The 14,710-nt window shown below is 45.3% G+C and overlaps 1 long non-coding RNA gene and 3 other non-coding genes across 4 annotated transcripts; 1 reads left to right on the top strand and 3 right to left on the bottom strand.

The window, feature by feature from the left end:
- Positions 1-866: 866 nt before the first annotated feature.
- LOC128830482 (uncharacterized) lies at positions 867-1,793 on the bottom strand. The gene is made up of 2 exons (XR_008443586.1): positions 1,704-1,793; positions 867-1,164 (listed from the first exon to the last, which is right to left on the bottom strand). It is a non-coding gene; the product is annotated as an uncharacterized LOC128830482 (long non-coding RNA).
- TRNAW-CCA (transfer RNA tryptophan (anticodon CCA)) lies at positions 1,093-1,164 on the bottom strand. Its single transcript has one exon. It is a non-coding gene; the product is annotated as a tRNA-Trp (tRNA).
- Positions 1,794-1,893: 100 nt separating the features above from the next.
- TRNAD-GUC (transfer RNA aspartic acid (anticodon GUC)) lies at positions 1,894-1,965 on the top strand. The gene has a single exon. It is a non-coding gene; the product is annotated as a tRNA-Asp (tRNA).
- A 177-nt stretch (positions 1,966-2,142) lies between these two features.
- Positions 2,143-2,214, bottom strand: TRNAD-GUC (transfer RNA aspartic acid (anticodon GUC)). The gene has a single exon. It is a non-coding gene; the product is annotated as a tRNA-Asp (tRNA).
- Positions 2,215-14,710: the final 12,496 nt, after the last annotated feature.

Raw genomic sequence — 14,710 nt, 5'->3', positions numbered from 1 at the left:
GACCTGTCCATGACTTTTACTAAAAATACCCAGGACTAAATCATAGCCTTACTCATGGATGAGTATATTCTGCAGTATAATAACTGCATGGCATCACGATTTGGTCAGAACAATTTTTATTTATTGTCAGGCAAAACCTTTAAGATACCGGAGAGGCTAGATACATCTCCAGGCTTGGACGCCCAAGGAGTATGTCTTTGCTCCATATGTTTACAAGGTCAGTGCCTCAAAGTTATTATTTTTGCAGTTCACAGTATTCAGGTACCATTCATAATTTTAATGGACAAAGCCAGCTAACCAAACCAAACCAAACCATGCTTAAGTGGTGGCTGAGACGTGGCCTGCCAAAACAGCCCTTCTCCGGAAAATGTAGTTTTACCAGGAAATAGTGATTCTTCCTCAGCTAGTGTCCCTATGGCTGCTGCACTCTAAGTGTCTTTGCATCCCCAATCTGAGGGCCCGGGATGTGGCTACACCTACAGTGGAGCACTCATAGGGGGACACACCTTGAAAAACCATTGTTACTGTGCCAGGTGAGTAACCTTTTCATAGAATATAGAATATCAGGGCTGGAAGGGACCTCAGGAGATCATCTAGTCCAACCCCCTTCTTCTTCGAGTTGTGTCTCTATATGGGTGCTCCACTGTAGGTGTATCCATGCACCTCAGATCGGTGCATGCAGTCGCAGACACCTAGAGTGGAGCACCCATAGGGAGACACTTGTACTGCACAAGGTGAATAACCTCTTTCTCACACTCAAATCTTCCTTGACTCCTCACTAACGCGCCCTTGGGTCCCCCAGCAGGGAGGTGCGTGAATGCGAGATAGCTGCGAACTGTGATTGATGTGAGACGAGGGAAAGGAAATGGGGGTTTTGAGGTTTCGTTTTATTGAAAAACAAAAAATCCTTCTCCCAAGTTTCTTGTCACAGAAATGCTGAAAGCAGGTCTCCTGCTCTGGGACGCTCCCCGTTTTGTAGCTGTGTCCCCGCCCACAGCACCGCTAATGGACAGTGAGCAGACCAGAGCGAAGGACTGGGAGGCAGCGGGCGTTATGCAGGGCAGGAGGTTGAAGAACCAAAAGAACTTCACTTGACCCCGACGTGATTCGAACACGCAGCCTTCTGATCTGGAGTCAGACGCGCTACCGTTGCGCCACGAGGTCCTGCTGGGAAATGCGGCGCCAGCGTTAGAAATCACCAACCGCCGCAACCTAACGGCTGCTCCCTTGCAACTTCGCTGAGTCCCAACTGGCGGAGGCGAAGGGGGCTGGGGACACGGCCCGACAGTGACGGGCTCTGTCCTGCGCGCCCTGACCGTGGCAGGGAACTCCTCCCGCTCCCGGCTCTGACCCGCGGGAGCCTCGCGGCCAGGGCTCCTAACGGCCCCGCCCCTCCAGCCTGGCCCGGTCAGGCACCTCCCCCGCGCACGGAATCTCGGCCGCCCTCCAGTAGACACCCCTTTCCCCCCACGTGGCGGGGCAGCCACCACTGGCCTCAGAGCGAGCGGGAAGAGCCCGGCAGCCTCTCCGAGCAGCCCGCCCAGCCCCCACTGCGCGGCAGCCCCCGCCCCCAGAGAACAACACCCCCCACTCCCAGCCCCCCACCTATCCCTGGCAGCAACTCACGCGCCACCCCGTGCCCCCCATGGCTCCACTTCCGCTCGCTCCCCGCACTCTCTGGACTTCCATGAAGTCCCCCGTACCTCTCCGGGTTAATCTCCTGCCTCTCCAAGCCCAGCGCCCTCACCCGCTCCGCCCGTAGCGGCGCCCGGAAGGCTCCCGCTCACTTTTGCGCTTAGCACCGCCCTGCCAACCCCCGCGGGTTTACAAACGATCGCGGGTTCTGTTCCATCAGCTACAAGTGAGGGCATCTTCGAGCTGTTGTCAGGCAGTTCCTCGTTAGTATAGTGGTAAGTATCCCCGCCTGTCACGCGGGAGACCGGGGTTCGATTCCCCGACGGGGAGGCATTAATTTTTGAAACGTTCTCTGTTGAGCATTTTTTTTTTTAAATAAACCAGAACATTAAAGAATTAAAGCATGTTTAAAATGTGAAAGAAATTAACGTTTCTAGTTAGGAACGACATTTTGGTTTTTGTTACCTTAAATAAATAAAATAGTACAGGAATAAAAGGTACATTTGCCTCCCCGTCGGGGAATTGAACCCCGGTCTCCCGCGTGACAGGCGGGGATACTAACCACTATACTAACGAGGAATTGGCTGGTAGTGAATCCCACAAGAAGGCTATTTCACATCACTTAGTGAGAGTGTTGTAAGGCCTGTTAAAGTCAATGGTGAGATTCATAGTGACTCCACTGGAATTTGGATCAGATCTTTAATACACAGTGACCTATCTGATCCCTCTGAGTGAAAGAATTTGCAGAAGATGGTGCAGCCTTTTCTCCACCAGACTTTATTATCCCTTCCCAGCCAGCTGCCTAACTAGGAAAACCACAAGGAAAAAATGGCTGTTCCACACGCAGGGGGAACAGTGAGGTTAACCGCAGACAGGAGCATCGCCAGCTTTTCTGACGCGCTAGGTGGCGGAAGGTCCTGCCCCATGATGCCACCCCCCCACAGAGACGGCAGAAGGTCCCGCTGCCGAAATACTGCCGCGGTCACCGCCCCCCAAATTGTAGCACCCTAGTCGACCGCCTAGGTCGCCTAATGGGTTGCGCCGGCCCTGATCGCAGAGAGGGCAAGGCGTGTGGCTGGCAAACCACGTAAAATCCAACAAGGATTTTTAGGGCATCTCGTCCTGCCCCAATCTAGTCGAGGAGTCCGATGGCACCTTAAAGACTAACAGATTTATTTGGGCATAAGCTTTCGTGGGTAAAAAAAACCCTCTTCTTCAGCTGCATGGAGTGAAAATTATAGATATAGGCATAAATATACTGGCACATGAAGAGAAGGGAGTTACCTTACAAGTGGAGAACCAGTGGATAAGACCAATTCAGTCAGGGTGGATGTGGTCCACTCCCAATAACTGACGAGGAGGTGTCAATACCAAGGGCTTTCTGCGCATTGCATCTGTCCCCCGCCAACACTGTGTGTTGCTTCCAGCCCCCGCAGCCTGCTTGGTTTTGTGGCCACGCTGGTCCTGCACCCAGGAGCACTCGAACCAGCAGATCAGTGCCGTAACAAGGGTAAAGCGAGTGAGGCACTTGCCTTGGGCGCGCAAAGCTGAGGAGTGCAGAAAAAGATGATGTCAGTGCGTTTGTCTGCAGACAGGGATCCCTGCACCACTCACAGGTAGGGCTCCGCTGGGGCCTGCCCGCCTCTGGCCTCCTGGCCCGTCAGCACACCATGGTGGGGCCGGCCGAGGAAGGCGGCCGGACGGCTCTGCTCTGGATAAAGGGGCCGCAGTGCCAGCCCCGGGTCCCCCGCCCTGCTGGAAGCAGCGTCAGACACGGGGCGGGCCTGGGGGTTAACCCCTGTGGGCCAAGGCAGGGAGAGGGACGCCGCTCGGGAGGGGGATGCAGCAGGATGTGTGGCAATAGGGAGAGGGGCAGGATGGGATGGGGGGCAGCAGGGCATGGGGCAATAGAGACAGAGGGGCAGGATGGTACGGGGTTCAGCAGGGGCCGGGGTGTAGCAGGTCATGGGGCAGGATGGCATGGGGCAATAGAGACAGAGGAGCAGGATGGGATGGTGGTGCAGCAGGGGATGGGGCAATAGAGACAGAGTGCCTTTGTTTATCATTCCTTATTTCTTATGGAGATCACAGATTGGGCACCTGCGATCTCTATAATATATTAATTTTGTTTAATGTTTAGACGAATTTAATACATTTATTTATGTATTTTTAATTTTTATTCCAGTCTATTGAACAAGACCCTATGAAATTATATGGAAGGGGGAGGGTGCAATTTTATATTCTTGCCTCGGGCGCAAAAATAGCTAGTTATGGCTCTGCAGCCGATTAGCAATTGATGCCACGGGCAAGAGCACTAACTTCTGCAGGGAAATATACTGACAATGGCACCGCTTTTCTAGGGCAGGGAGGGCACCCCTACACCCTGAATTCCCGTAACACCTGAACCAGTAGCTGCTCCCGAAAGAGGCTGACTCAGGATGGGGAGCACACTATGCACCAAGCAGCTCTCGCTCTCCTCCAGCCCCGAGTTTGGGTAGGTGATGCACTTTTGCCCCCTTAGCACTGCACGAGGTGGGGCACAGAGGGCTCACACTTGGGTTGTGTTAGAAGGAAACTGCAGCTGCTGCTACCAGAAAGCACAATCTCCTCTGCATCTCTTGTCACGCACCAGAGTGTGAGAATGTTTTTGCAAGGCTCAGCATTAAGCTAGGTTTTATTTTCAGCTGAGGCCCCTAATGGGATGGGTTCAGGCAGCCATGGCCAGCTTGAATATGTGGCTGTATGTATGGAGCCTGTTGCCAGGGGTGGAAAGAGGGGAACCCCAGTGGGCCATAGCTAGTGTGAAGGCTAAGGACCTCTCATGGACAGGGGTGCTGCAGTACCCTCCCCCACCCCTTGTTCCAGCACCTATGCTCATTGATGGCTTCTCTGGAATCATTCTGTTTGGGTTGGGGTGGGGTTGTTTCATGGTCTTATCCATGGGTTAATTTCACAGTTGCCAACTTTCATGCGGTATATAAGCACCCCAACTTTCACAATAAGGCAAAAATCAAGCTAATCCCATTTCAAAAGAAGGCCAAAATAAGATAATCCCTAAGAACTCTATGTGACTAGATCCCCCGGCGTGCAGTCTGGGACTGTGGTGGGCCCACTTTGCACCCCTGACTCTCTTCTCCCCTTGACCCTGCTTGCCAGGAGCCAATAAAAAAAACAAGAAGCAACAAGCCACAAGCCAAAAAACTAGCCAACAAGCAACTCACAGGCCAATTAAGCCAAAAACAAGCCCAATTTCTGAATTTTTTTTTTTTTTTGCAGGTTTGGCATATCTGATTAACTTATCTTCCTCCCATTCCCTAATGGAATAGTTTCGGGGGGAGGTGTCTCTTGGGGGGATCCACCGAGATTTCCTCAATGCAGGCATTGCTGTGGGAGGGGATGATTGGAACCAACTTAATAAAGAGAAAAGAAGCAGTTCACGTGCGTTTGAAACTTGGGATGTGCTCTGGTAAGGGTGGAAGAGGATTTTGTAATGAGAATTTGAGAAGCAACTTGAGTCAGCAGCCAGTGAGGCGAAAGAAGGTCAAACACCTGCTGCCTCACTTTCTAAAAAGGGAAAGAGAAATGGAGACCAATCACTTTGGGATCTGTGAGTGCAAAGTTGAAGGACACTTACAGAAATGATACTGACTCAGTCAGCAGTAGGGTAGTTAAATCAGGAACTATATTTAACTTACCAATTTGTGTCTGGTCAGATGTACAGTAAACATCATATATAAATTGTTATCAGTATAAGCAAAGGTACTGTCTGATTGCAATAATGGAGACAAATATCTCTGTGGGTAAAAGGAGCCTAGGCCAGATTTTCAATCATGGTGGCTAAAGGGTGGCTCAATTCATATTTAGGCACCTAAATAAAAAAGTGATTTGCAGCTCCTATTGAAGCACCTCTGAAAATCAGGCCACTAATTTAGGTGTTTAACTAGGGTGACCAGATGTCCCGATTTTATAGTGACAGTCCCGATATTTGGGGCTTTTTCTTATATAGGCTCCTATTACCCCATACCTTCTGTCCCAATTTTTCACACTTGCTGTCTGGTCACCCTATGTTTAATCCTTGTAGGTTCCTCATTTTAGGCAGCCAAGTTTGAAAATTTTGAGTTGACAATTGAAAAAGAAGAGTTACTGTAGGGATGCCCTGTTTAGATGAATCACGAAGTCATCCTGTATCTAGCATATCAGAAAAAAAAAATCACATGAAAATTTTACAAATTTCCTAGGCTGCTTTTTTCCCCCTCCTGCCAGCTCTGTGCCCCCAGTGCATGGAGTTCTGGGGACAGTTGGTATGGGCCAGGTTTTTCTAGGTGTAGTGACTCAAGGCAATCCTGCTCATCCTGGCTGCTACAGGCACATAGGAGCTCTCCTCAGCACTGAGGGCCAAAACAGTCCCTTGAAGGCCCAGGATTATGGGGTGGTGGAGAAGCGGGACAAGACACCCGCTCTAAGTCCCTGTGGCAGGCTGTGCGCAAGAACCAAGATTTTCACTGGTGCCATAACTTAAGTGTGACCTGAGGAGTTCCTCAGAGCAGACTGCATTTGAGTCTGTTTACACTTTTACAAACATTTCTTTGAATGCCTGATTTGATTCGAATATGATTGCCATTGATTCACATCAAATCCCACTCTGTGTATACTCTTTGTGCTGTTTGGATTTTGCTCTGTGCCCTTACACTACAAAATCTGTAGGCACAGGACTCTTTGGCAAGGTCTTAATACTTATATAATGGCATATGAATGTACAGGACTGTCTGCATAATGAATAGCATATAATTATTAGTCTTGAGTGGTTGCTGTACAGTGCAATGTACACCCATGGTGCTAAATGATTCCCTAATAGTGTTATGCTTATAAGAAGCACACCGGATCTTTTTCAGGGAAAAAAGGCAATACGCCGCATTTATTGAGAATACAGCAGTTAGCATATGCTTTTCACACACACACACACACACACACACACACACACGTCCTGCCAGTTCATGTTTATAGTTACCAGTCCAGAGTTTGGATCAATCTAGTGGCCAGCCAGATTGGTCGCAGAGGGGAGCCGGGCTCTGTTGGTTGTGATCCAATGCTCCTGGAGACAGTTGTGGCAAGATGAACCCAAAGTCCCATGGCCAAGCACCCTGTTCTTATAGTCTTTTTTCTCTATTGAAGTCTATGGATTTTGCTGTGTCAGTTTGTGACTGGTTACTCCTTAATTGGTGTTGTCTTTTGATGTTAACATTCCAAAACACCTCCGAGAGGGTCATCCTGTCCTGGTTTCAATTTAATCAATTGTCTTGTCTTTAGGGGTGCCAGCCTCCACCTCAGGTTTGTCAGTCTGCCCTTCCTCACTTATGAATGCGCGTTGATGTTTCTCTGGTGTCATTAAGTTTCTTTACTCCTCCTTCCTTGACCATCTGACTTTAACAATGACCTTCACACCTTATCTTTTCCTGATGCATGCATTCCTCATTCACACAAACAGTCTTTTACAGAGACCTTCAAAGGTATACAGCAGTTTTTATGTTGAGCAAGAAAGGCATTGTAAATTATACCTTACTAAATCTTGTAATCAAAACACTTCACATTGTGGCCCAAGCCTTCAACATTCCTCTAATCTCCTTAACATAGATACAATACAAGATCCTGTCTCTAAGGCTAGGTCTACACTACCCGCCTGAATCGGCGGGTAGAAATCGACCTCTCGGGGATCGATTTATCGCGTCCCGTCGGGACACGACAGTCGATCCCCTAATCGACGCTCTTACTCCACCAGCGGAGGTGGGAGTAAGCGCCGTCGACAGGAAGCCGTGGAGGTCGATTTTGCCGCGGTCCTCACAGCGGGGTAAGTCGGCTGCGATACGTCGAATTCAGCTACGCTATTCACGTAGCTGAATTTGCGTATCTTAAATCGACTCCCCCCTGTAGTGTAGATGTAGCCAGGGGGAGTCGATTTAAGATACGCAAATTCAGCTACGTGAATAGCGTAGCTGAATTCGACGTATCGCAGCCGACTTACCCCGCTGTGAGGACCGCGGCAAAATCGACCTCCACGGCTTCCTGTCGACGGCGCTTACTCCCACCTCCGCTGGTGGAGTAAGAGCGTCGATTAGGGGATCAATTGTCGCGTCCCGACGGGACGTGATAAATTGATCCCCGAGAGGTCGATTTCTACCCGCCGATTCAGGCGGGTAGTGTAGACCTAGCCTTACTTACTAAACCTTAAAACAAAGACAGGTATATTTAACTAGAGTGCCTCATTTATAATTCATATAGGAAACCATAGTAGACATTATAACTTATCCTAAAACAAAAGGGTGACCATAATCAGTCATAAGGATTATTCTGGTCTGTCCCTGCCTTAACATCAGTACAGACACTGGCAGTCTGTCAGATGTGTTTCTACCAATGTCCCAGAGGGTCATTCCTTTCTGCTATTCAAAAAAGGGTGGCTGGCAGGATGATCAAATCATACATTAATTCTTATAGTACAAATATAAAATCCTGCTCCTACAATAGCAGTGTTTCAGTACTGCTACACTTTGATCAGACTGCAAAATAAAAGTTTTAGAAATAATTGCAAATGATTTTTTACAGTTTTTAAGAGAGAAAGGCTGAAGCACTGTGGCAAGCAAACAGTTCAAATGCATTGACTGTTAAACTGCAATGCATTGATAAAACACATGTAGTATTTTGTTTTTAGCAAAAAATAAGCACACTTTCTTTTTAATTTATTTCAGTGTGCATTAACAGATGCTATTAGTTGGTGGGAAGAAGATTAGAAATTTACTTCGAAGATAAATACTGTGTTAAATAATAAACATTTTTTATTTCTACTGTTTTGTATGATTATCTTTCATTGATCTCTTTGGAAAAAGAAGCTGGCGTTTCAAGTTATCAGCAGTACAAGCTCCCTCTAGTGGTGCTCAGAACTGCTCAGCTTCGTAGTTAGTGAATTTAAGAATTCAAAACGATTTGGAATTCAGACAATAAGGCTATGAATTTATTTTAGTTATTGTGAAAAAGAAAACTGGGGAAAATCAACCCCCTTAGACACAAACGTATACTGAGATTAGAGCAAATTAACTCCTTCTTCCGCCCCCGGTGCTTTGTTAAATTCTAGACATCTGGGAAAGAGAATAATTGAAACATCGCTAACTTCCACCCTCACATTCTATGCACTTAATCAATCCATAAATAGCAAACATTTTGTTCATGCTTTCATCTGGAAATTAGGGGGGAAATATAAAAAAACACTTTACGATGGAATTTGAGGTTTCACTTTGCAACATAAAAAATTAAGGGTTTTCTTTTCATTTCAAGTTGCATTACTGTGAAAAATAGCCCTTTTGGAAATTAAGTCCTTGTCAAGGGGTCAGACTGGTTCTTGCCAGATCTAAAACAGAAACACATTGAAGCCTGATTTTTTCCACGTGCAATTAATAAAAAAAGGGGAAGGAATTAGTCTTTCCTCTACTTTTATGAGTGGAAGGGACCCAGTTTTAGGGTATTTTGCAAAGGGTGAGGCCAGTTTTGCAATATCATCCTTTTGCCTATTCTGCCATACATTTTCAGCCTAGCAAAAGCGCCTGCCTGATCACATAGTGTTTGGATGTACATCACCAGAGCCTCCCAGCTCCGTGGGGTTCGTAGCCATCACCATTGTACACTGTATGCCCCACAAGGCACTGAAACCTGAGCCCGCCTCCTCCCTGTGGCTGAGGGAGAAGAGTGACAGACAGGAAGCAGGGCTGTCAATTTTGGCCCTTGTTACACTCTGACACCCCAAAATTCACCACTGTCATGTAATTAGGATATGTCTTATACAAAGTATGCCTTGTGAAGTGTCATTCTAAAAAGTCTTGATCTGCTAGACAGTAATGTCTCGTTGGATTGTATGTGCTATCATCATGTGTGAAGTTATGAAGTTTGACTATGTCTGTGTTGCTGAAACATGTCCTGAGGTCGAAAACACCCACAAGCAGCCTTTCAGGTATGACAGTAAAAAGGCCAATGTTAATGGCTTATTGAGGAAATGCACACAAGCACAAGGATTACCCCAGGAACTGTGTGCAATAGAAACCTCTCAGAGATAGCACTACACAATGGGAACTGTTTAACCCAGGTCACAGCAAAAGAGTTTTCCAGCTAGTGCGAAGAAGATATAAAAGGGGGGGGAAATTACATTATGGGGCGGCCTCACTCTCCCTACAATAACACACCTGGAAATACCCTGAGGAACAAAGACTGAACTGTGGGAAGTGATGGTCCCAGGCTAGAAGGATTTTTATCCTGTGTATGAAAACCTGGGAAAGCCAAGGCAACTTGTGCTTTAAGAATCTGCCAGCCTGTTTATCACTGATGGTGAGAATTTGCTAATTTATATCCTACCTGTCTAGTGTGTTAAGCTCAGTTTGCGGTTTTTGTTTATTTACTAAAGTAATCTGCTTTGATCTGTTTGCTATCCCTTATAATTACTTACATTTTACTTTTTATAGTTAATAAACTTATTTCTTGTTTATGACATAATCCAATTTGTGCAATTTATAACTGGGGGGCAAGAAGCTGTGCATATATCTCTCCACATTGAGGGAGAGGGTGATTTTTATGAGCTTGCGCTGTGCAGATTTTTCTATATACCGCAAGACAATATTATTTTGGGTTAACTCCCCAAAGGGGGTGTACACATGAGTGCTCGGTGAATCTCCGAGCTGAACCCTCTCACACAGAGCTGACTTCAGTCTGTGTCTGCAGCTGGGTGTGGTCTTACCCCTGTGTGTGTGCTAGCGAAGCCTTGAGGGCCTGGCACAGCATAAACAGGGTGAGGAAGCCCAGGCTATGGAACGGGCGGGCTCAGTGAAACCCCAGCACATCAGCTGGCATCCCAGATGGGGGGGTCCAACCCATCACAACCCCCTACTCTGATCAGCTTAACTGGGTCAAATTTCTTTGGACTGATATACCACTTTACAAGGCATATGACTAGAGAAGATAGAGAAGAAGACCTCAGGGATAAATTGTAATAAAGGATAGAGATGGCGGTTCAGGAAAAATTTCTTTCAGGATAGGGTCCCAACCAATATGGATTATAGTTTGATGATTCCCTGTATGGGTTTCAGTGTGGAGTGGAAGGTGACAGCTAGGGGTCTGAGGTTGGAAGAGGTTTTTATTTCCGTATTGAAGTAGGTTCTCTCTGGGTATTTGGGTGGCCCCTTCCAATTCACTTTGAATGGTCCCTTGAAATATGTATTAACTACTTACACTAAACATCTTTTTCACCTACCTAAAGAAGAGCTCTGTGTGAGCTTGAAATCTTCTCTCTTTCACCAACAGAAGTTGGTCCAATAAGAGATATTACCTCACCCACCTTGTCTCTCTAATACCCTGAGATCAATACGGCTACAACAACACTGCATACAAACTTTACAAACATATTTGCTTCTGAGCTGAGAGCGCGCCTGAGAGGTTTCAGCCCAATGGCTCTTTTCATTAAAAAGTTAAAAATGACTGTAAATGGGAGTGCTGTGTCAACCATAACTATAGTATCACATGATCAGGAGCTGAGACAGTGTATGTGCAGTTAAGTACTGTCCAAAGCAATTTGCGTTAATGAGAGAACCTGACTCTTGCTATTCCTAAATTAGGGGCATGCTAATGAGGCCTTTTCAAAGCCTTGAAAGAGATGAAGAGTGAGCATTGTATTTAGAAGCATGAAAACATGCTTAGAATCTGAATTCACATTATTGTGTATAAGCAGAGAACATAAGAATTTAAGAACAGCCATATTGGGTCAGACCAAAGGTCCATCTAGCCCAATATCCAGTCTTCCGACAGTGGCCAATGCAAGATGCCCCTGAGAGAATGAACAGAACAGAGAAGAGGAACCAGAGCATTTTAGGAATACAGAATATAAATTTGCTACGCCCTAGTGATTAGAAGAATATCATCAACAATAAAATCAAAATACAAAGAGGGACCAGTAACCCCTAAAGGAATGGGGGAGTTAAACAACTAACACACGCTCATGGATTTATTATTTTTTAATTCTTACAGATGATTGGTAAATGATGCTACCATTCTTGTAATTTCCATCTATTTTTTTAATAGAATGTGGCTCAACCCCACATTCCCTACAGCGGAGCAGACTATGTAGGAGATAGGAAATTATATGAGGTTGTCCTTGTGGAGTTTCCTCTGGACTGTCCACTTATGGAAAGCAGGGTTCCTCACCCCTGAAACCTCTGGCTCTCAGGGGATCTTCTGGAGGTAAAGGCCATCAGTGAGAAATCAACAAATTTCCGTAAGACCTTGTCTAGATAAGTAATTGTATAGGTTTAACTTATATTAGTTTTAAATCAATTAGATTCATAATAGTCTTAAGCTAAAGTGAAGTAAGCCTGGTTTTAAAAGAAATAAGTGTCCACACAGCCTTTTGCAACTTCATCCCTGGCTTTAAACATTCCCCGTTTCCGAGAGGAACCCCTAACACATGTGTCACTAGGTGATGTCAGCCCCTCTGTCACCCCGAGGTACTTACTTAGCAAGGACCTTTGGATGCCTAGTAACTGTGCTTCTTGTCTTTCCTTCAGCTGTTACAGAGGGGGACTGCAAAGATGCTTATCAGAGACATGGAAAAAGTGGAATCAGCCTCCTAGTAGAGGTTTCTTTTGAGGATTGTTCAATATGACGAGACTTGGAAGGATAAGATATTTATTGGTAAATGTCGATTTCACTGTAACTCACAAACTGATGGGAAAATATTTCCATTAATAATCAAAATTAACAGATAGGCAAAGAAAGATAAATGCTGCTTGAGAACTTATTATAGTTTAAGATATTTACTTCATTTATGTTGACATGTGACAGTCTGTGTTTTATATTGCGTTCTTGTAGCCATATTGGTCCCAGGATATTAAAGAAACAAGGTGGGTGAAGTAATATCTTTTATTGGACAAACTTCTGTTGGTGAGAGAGACAAATTTTGGTCCCCTATGTAAGCTCGAAAGCTTGTCTCTCTCACCAACAGAAGTTGGTCCAGTAAAATATATTACCTCACCCACCCTGTCTCTCTAATCTCTGTTAACATTTATAAAGATTTAACTTTTTGAATCTCAATATCCATTGACATTACATAATTATTGCCTGCTCCTCCCCCCCACTGGTTGCCCCCTCTTAATTTCCTACAACTGTGAAAATTGAAATCAAATATAGAAAAATGCTTTAAATTATCAATCAAAATTATTACAAAAATAAAGATTAAATTCTGCCAAGCCTAAATATGACTGTTAACATAGACACAACACACAGGACTCATGCAAAGTGGATATGAAGGTTGGAAGGAGGAGACTGGTGCTTATGCAGCCCCTCTGCATTTCCCCCTGTGTTGGAGCTTGAGGAATGTCTTGTGCAGCCCATGTACTCCACTCAAAAAACATCAGAGGATTTTCCTGCCCAAAATCCACTGGATACTAATACTGCCATTGACAGTAGTAACTTCCAATACACAGGTTCTTGGAACAGGCAGGAAGCAGTATGTAATTATGAATCATAATTGTTGCATGCCTATTGAGCTGGCCATGGGACTGGGGGAGGGGAATGTTGGAGAAGTACAAAGGGGCAGGCATCCATCCACAGAGTTGGAGCCAGAATGGATTCTTGGGCTCTGCATGATGAGGAGGCCATGCGCCCTGCCACCTTTTGTGATGGCTAACTCCTCACTCCAAGAAATTAATGTTCCATGGTGTCAGTGCCAGAGAAGTGGTGTATTCATTCCCCCACCCTCGTTTACTGAGTTTTTCTATGGAAGGGGATGAGACTCAGTTTTAATTTGTATTCTTAATGTTTCATTACTACAGAGATGACTCTATATGGTCTAGTTACTTTGAGAATGAGGAGTCTTTTATAAAAAAAGGGCTTTTTATTAAACTGTAGGTTTGATGCTTCCAAAAGGAATTCAGCTCCCAGGAAAAGGGAAAGCCTTGACTTAGTATATTATGTCCAAATATTGTCCAAACCCAGCTCGATAACTTTTTATAATTATATTTGATGCAATGGCCTTTTGCCAAAAGCCTATCAGTTATTATTCCATTGGGTATGTCTGGGTAAGATCTGTCTCTGGTTTCCCCTAACTGAACTATTGCATGAATTTATTGTGGCAGTGAGGTCACAGAGAACATTATTAATAATAGATTGGTTCAGTACTTGGAAATGGAAAATAATAACGGTTCTATTTGTCAAAGGGACACATGAACTCTGGGTTTGCTGGATTCATTGTTTTCTGAAATCAATAGCTTCTCTAGCACAACAGGTGTCTAATAGCAGAATTTGGGGATTCATTAAAGTGCACCACTGTCAGGGGAAAGAAAAAAAATCTTGTAGTAGCAGGAAATTGTAAAATATCTAATTGTGTCAAACTTTTGCAGTGGGGAGTCTTTTCCAGTAACTTTAGCAGTAACCAGGACTATGAAAGCCGACTATTTCATATAATGACTGATTACTACCCATCAAATGCAGATAAGCTGGGGTGGAGAAGGGAAGTTATATAAAGAGGTTACCCCTACCACTAGGTGAGGGATGGGCTGCATGCCCAAGATGGGATTTTATTTAAAGGGGATTGAGCAGTAATCACAGCAGATTTAAGAGCTGACATCATGAGATGGATCCATGCTTCATTTCTGGGGAGAGCAGCATGCCTGTGAGAAGCCAAGAAGTTAGTCAACAGGCCAGGCACAAACACCCAGTTGAGAGTGTACATGGAACAGTATGCAGTGTGCAACAGGAGTCTGTACAGCTTCATGAAATCCCTACCCCACCCTGGGAAAAGGTCAGAACAGGCCTATTCATTTTATATTCACAGTAAATACTACTTCAGTTTCTGGGAGGTGGACTATCTGGAGGACACTCAGGCAAAAACTGTGATCATGAAATTAAAGGCACAGTTTGCAAGGTAAGCCATGCCTATCACACTGTGCTCAGAAAATGGGCCATAGTACATAGAATTCAAATGATTCAGCACCAAATGGGAATCTGAGCTTAAGATATTTTCCCCTGAGTACCCACAACACAATGGGAAAGC

This window comes from Malaclemys terrapin, chromosome 1 (genome assembly GCF_027887155.1).
Source record: "Malaclemys terrapin pileata isolate rMalTer1 chromosome 1, rMalTer1.hap1, whole genome shotgun sequence".
Taxonomy (NCBI): Eukaryota; Metazoa; Chordata; order Testudines; family Emydidae; genus Malaclemys; species Malaclemys terrapin.
The sequence above is the reverse complement of the archived record's forward strand: the minus strand, read 5'-3'. Positions and strand labels throughout refer to the sequence as shown.